The sequence below is a fragment of the Hippopotamus amphibius genome, chromosome 9 (assembly GCF_030028045.1).
Source record: "Hippopotamus amphibius kiboko isolate mHipAmp2 chromosome 9, mHipAmp2.hap2, whole genome shotgun sequence".
In the NCBI taxonomy this organism is placed as follows: domain Eukaryota; kingdom Metazoa; phylum Chordata; class Mammalia; order Artiodactyla; family Hippopotamidae; genus Hippopotamus; species Hippopotamus amphibius.
In genome coordinates this window covers 84,713,171-84,718,909 of record NC_080194.1, presented here as the reverse complement: position 1 = coordinate 84,718,909, position 5,739 = coordinate 84,713,171, and the positions used below count along the sequence as shown (strand labels likewise).

Genomic DNA, 5,739 nt, shown 5'->3' with positions numbered 1-5,739 from the left:
GCAAATGCATAGTTTCTGCAATCAAGTACAGTAATTCTTCCACCATTCCATAGAGACTTTTCAAATTAGAACTCATAACCACCACCTCCCATTGATGTGTTCAGATGCCAAGCTTTTTCAAATAAAGTTCATGATCGATATCATCCCAAGAACCCCTTGATCTGGCCCTGCCAATCTTTCTGTTCTCATTGAATAACACTCTCCATTGATCACACTCCTCTAACCACCAAAGTCCATTCTCTTCCCCTTAGACAGAAAAGCTTTCCATCCTTTGTTGTGTTCCTATTGCTTAGAATACTCTGTGCAGTTATGATCCTCATGTGCCTAGAATCTTGATACTGAGATCCCACTTTAAATATCACTTCTTCAGAAAATCCTTTCCCAAACATTCAGTCTGAGTAGCCTCAGAGAGTCATATCATCCTGATTTCTTTTCAGCTACCATACATTTCTTGTTAATTTATTTGACTGTTTGTTTCATCCTTCTAAAATGTTAGCTCCGTGAAAGCAGGGACTTCACTTGTCTGGTTCATTGTAGTATTTACAATACAGATGCCAACAATCTACAGTAACAAAATGAAAGCCAATTGTTGCCTGAGAACAGAGGTCAAAAGAACACTTTTGAGAGTGAATGAATATTTTCCTTCATGACAGTGGTGATCAGTTCATATATGGATAGATGTATCAAAACCAATCAAATTGTACATTTTACATATGTGCAGTGTAGTGTATTTCAATTACACTTCAATAAATGGGTGTACACTTAGACTTCAGTAAAGTTGAAAACATTGCCGAGAACCATAAAAAATCTTTGTGGTATTTTTATTGGGGTTGCATGAAGTTGGTAAATTAGAGAGATTGACATCTGTAAATGTTGACTTATTGTATCCAAGAACAATAAATGTCTTTTCATTTGTTCAAGTCTACTTTTTATATTTCAGAAGTATTGGAATGTTTGTCTCAAGTAGGCTTTGTACATTTTTTGTTAAATTCATTCATGTGAGTTTTATACACATGAAGTTTTCTATATTATTATATCCTGTAATTTGTTATCAATTTTATATTCATTTTTGAATGTTATTTACTTCCCATTACATTACTGAATTTTTTATTCTTAGTTTTATCTTTAATTGTATAGGTTTTTCCAAGTATGCTATCATATCATCTGCAAATAAAGATGAATTTATCCCACTTCTTATACTGCTAGTTGATTTCTCATATTTAATTGCACTGAAACTAATCATTTTAGTTTAAAAATAAATTATGATGGGGTAGTGGGCACACTGCCCTTGTTCTGAATCTTAGTAAAAAGATCTCTAATATTTTCCATTAAATAGTATGCTAGCTACAGAATCAGAACATTTTTATTTTACTATGTTAAGGAAATGTCTGTTTCTATTTCACAGAGTGTTTATAATAAAATTTTAAATTTATTGATGTCTTTTGAAGTACTTATAGAGATGCATAGTTTTTTATCTTCTTACATTTGTTTATAGACATTAGGTATTATAAGACTCCACTATTCAAAAAACCTTTCATTTCTGTAATAAAACCTATTTGGTCAGGTTAGAGTATCTTGTACTGGTGCTAGATTCTGTTTACTAATATTGTATTTAGTATCCTTGCTTTAATATTCTTAAATATTATTAGTTTATAATATTCTTTTTGCTCTTTTCAGTTTTAGGTATAATGTTATAATTACTTCATAATAGGAACTTGGAAATTTTTCCTTAATTCTATTCTCTGGACTATTTTTTTTATTCTGTTTTTATTTTGTTTGTTTTCTTAAGTATTAAGACTATTTTCTCTTTCAAGCTTTTGTAGAAATTTCCTTTGAAACCATCTGGACCTCGTGTTTTTCTGTGGAGTAGTTTTTTCATAACTTTAATCCTAAATGAAAATTGATCTAAGACTTGCCATGTATATGATTGTGATAAACTGTATTTTTCTAAAAAACTATCCCTTTTAATTAAGTTTAAAGTTTATTTCATGAAGATCTTACAAAAATGATCTCATGATTTACCTAAAATTCTTCTACTTCCGTGATTTGTGTTTCTCATTTCTTACTTTACATATTCATGTATTCTTTTATGTTTATTAATATAACCATGTTTGTATATTTTAATTTTGTTCTAAAAAATAGGATTTTGATTTTTAAATTATGTCTGCTTTTCTACTGTCTATTAATTGCTTCTTTGTATATTTTCTTTGGTGCTTTTCTCTGCTTACTTTATTAATTTCTCATTTTTGGAATTAAGTACTTAATTTACACTCGTGTTTATTTTTGAGGTATTATTTGTATGCAGTGAAATGAACAGATATCAAGCATGCAGATGGATCATTTTGAAAAATGAACACACTGTGTAACCTACACACCTAGCAAGGTGTAAAACATTTCCATCACTGAGAATGTTCCTTCTCGCCAATTGCTAGTCAACACCCCCACCTCCAAATAACGACTGTTTATTTTTTTTAACCATAGATGAGTTTTGCCTGTGGTTGATCTTCATATGCATTTTGTGGACAAGTTTTGCTCTTTGAGATAGTTTCTAGTAATCTTAGTTCATCCATACTCTCTTCTGTTGGTACAGAAGCATGCAGGTTCTTTAATGGATATCTTTCTTTTATTTTCAGGGCATTATGTCTCCTCCCCCATCCTACTCCTCCCCCCTCCACTTCAGGTTCCCTCTTCTCCTTCTCAGTCTCCTTCCTCTTCTTCTTCTCAGGATTTTACATTTATCCATCTGCTTTTCTTTTCCTCTTTCCAACAATAAAGATGTAAAAAAGATATTTTGGTCTTCACTTGACAGACTGTTTATTTTCTCTTTTGGTACAGAACAAGGGCTCTGCATTTGACTTCCTCAAAACACTGCACCTTGTGCGTTGGACCAGGGTTATAAAGAAGTAAACAAGAGAAGAAGATTTAGGAACAAAAAAACATCTAAGAGTTTTGGGGTTTTGATGGGGAGATGAGAATTTGACCTCAGTGGCATAAATTGACACTTTTTTATGATGTTTTTATAGTTTATGTTTTATGTATGACTTTCAGCTAAGAGATCCCTGCAGGTGGCTATGAGTCTAAACTTCTGACAGTGTGGGATTTGAACCTTCACAGGTGCATCATACTGCAGATTTGTTCAAAGCTGAGTGAATAATTTTGTGTGGGTGCACATTCATTTCTCCAGGGGCTGCACTCCAAAGTGCTGGCTCTGAAGCAAAGGCAAATGCATCAGCAGAGGCTAAGCCCCTTGAAACACGTGAACTAAGTGAGCCTCCACACAGCCATGTGTCTATGGTCCTAGCAAATGTAGGCTGTGTAAATTGAGCCAACCTCAGCGATTGCACATGCAAATATTGCTGCAGCTTAAGCCTGATGATATAGAGGAAGCTTTTCCCAAGCAGGGAGTGATTTGATTATTAAAATAAGAGAAACTTTACATATAAATTATCATTTGGAATGTAGGGGATAGAACAATCATTTGTTGTTTTCACTCTATTTTCAGGCCTGTCTTCAAGAAATTTTAGTTCCAAGACTAGTAGAGCAGCATGGTTGAGCTGCTGTACATTGTGCCAGTCTACTATGTTGCTTTAAACTGCCTTTGACACCCAGACATGGAACTGTGGGGAGCCTAACTGGATTACTGTGGCTTGTGCACAGGCTCAAGAAGTAGCTCCCACCCAGTGGGCTCCACTTTTCCCTTGATTTGTTTAATGTATAAGCTCTGATCAGGGCTTTAGGTTTCCATCTTCTAATATGGAGCGTCCCTTTAAATGGGTGGTAGATTTTGTTAATTAACCAATAAAAATGGGAAGAGGGTTTACCCTAAAAAGAGTCCTATATCTTAGTTTATTGAGAAAGAGAGAGCTCAATTAAAATATTGCAAACCTAAAAACTAAGAAGGTAATATTAGAGACCTGGAATTGCAACACTCTGTTTCTAGGAACCAAGTCTGGTTATGGAATCAAAGTTTGCTTCAGTTTTATAAGCATAATAGGAGCAGTAGAAAAAAAGAAAACCAAATAGAGTAAAATGCGCTAATTAAACTGGAATGAGAGAGAGAGAGAAAGATCAGATTAAGTATCTATGTAATGGAAAAGGGTAATTTGAATGCCAGGAACCTGGATCCAGGAAACTACTCATTGAAATATTAAAGCCACTGAAAAGAGTAAATAGCACATGTTCCCCTTAAAGACTGAAAGATCTTAAGGAATGGGAATGCCTGAGAAGCTTCAGGTATTATTAACTAGACCCTGAGAAAACATAAAAAGAAATATACATCGTAGAAAAGATATATTTAAGGGACCAGTGGGCGAAGCCATGCTAAAAGCCAGGACCTTGTTAAACAAATTCAACAGGATAACAAGAAAAAATGGACAAGAAGGAATATATTTTCATTTGAACCATTCTATTTTACCATCTATAAAGCTCCAAAAGCAAGAATCTTTCCCTCACTAAAACCTTCCACATTGCTTTCTTCACATGCTTGTTTCTCAGACTGTATATTAAAGGGTTCAGCATGGGGATCACTGTGGTATAAAACACTCAGGACACCTTCTCCTGTTCCAGGGAGTTACTGGAAGGGGGCTTGAAATACATAAATGTGATAGACCTGAAGAAGATCCCCACAGCCAGGAGTTGAGAGCTGCAAGTGCCAAAATCTTTGGACCACTGGCCACGGATCGGATGCGAAGGATGCTGTAGAAGATGAAGACAGCTAGAGAGGGCACAAAGGTGTTCAATCCCACAATGATAAAAAGCAGAAGCTCATGGAGGTGTGTAGTGGAACAGGATAGATTGAGGAGAGGAAGAACATCACAGAAGTAATGGCTGATGATGTGGGACATGCAGAAGGACAGTTGCACCTTGGCACTTGCATGGGCCAAGGCAGAGAGAAAGCCCAGGATGAAGGCAACCAGCACAAGCAGTGAGCAGACCCTAAAGGACATGATCACACTGTAGAGCAGTGGGCTACAGATGGCAATGTAGCGATCATATGCCATCCAAGTCAGGAGGTAACCCTCGGCAACCACAAAGACCACAAAGAAAAAGAGCTACACCATGCACTTAGAATAGAGGATCATATTCTGTTTCCCTCAGAAGTTCACCAGCATTTTGGGGGTAATGACAGAAGAATAGCAAAGATCAATAAACGATAAGCTGCTGAGGAAGTAGCACATAGGGGTGTGAAGCGAAGTGCTTACTGCAATCAGGAGAAGCAAGCCCAAATTTGCCACCACTGTCACCACATAGATTCCCAAGAACAGGAGCATGAAAGGCAGCTGGAGCTCTGGCTGTTGTGTTAAACCCTCTAAGATAAATATGGACACTGTAGAATGATTTCCTGCAACCATTCTTCTTTGGAATGTCTGTGGAAATGGAAAGTAAGAATTACCTTAAAGTGGATCTTCAGTCTCTTTCCAACAAAACCAGACCTGCATAAGGAAGGTGGACAGGAACAGAGAGACTGAATCACAGCTCTCATTATCTCTGGTCCTATCTCCTGAGAGCAGCAGTCCTCAATGTTTTTGGCACCAGGGACCAATTTTGTGGAAGACAGCTTTTCTGCGGACTGGGTGGAGAAGTGGTTCAGGTGGTAATGCAAGCCAAGGTTCAGGCAGAAATGCCAGCAATGGTGAGCGATGGAGAGCCGCATTCTTCGCTTGCTCTCCTGCTGCTGACTACTGCTGGGCAGCCTGGTTCCTAACAGGCCGCAGGCCCATACTGGTCTGCAGCCCAGGG

At 36.9% G+C, this 5,739-nt stretch overlaps 1 pseudogene; it reads right to left on the bottom strand.

Moving 5' to 3' along the window:
* Positions 1-4,410: 4,410 nt before the first annotated feature.
* Positions 4,411-5,351, bottom strand: LOC130860926 (olfactory receptor 8D1-like; annotated as a pseudogene).
* Between the last annotated feature and the right edge of the window lie 388 nt (positions 5,352-5,739).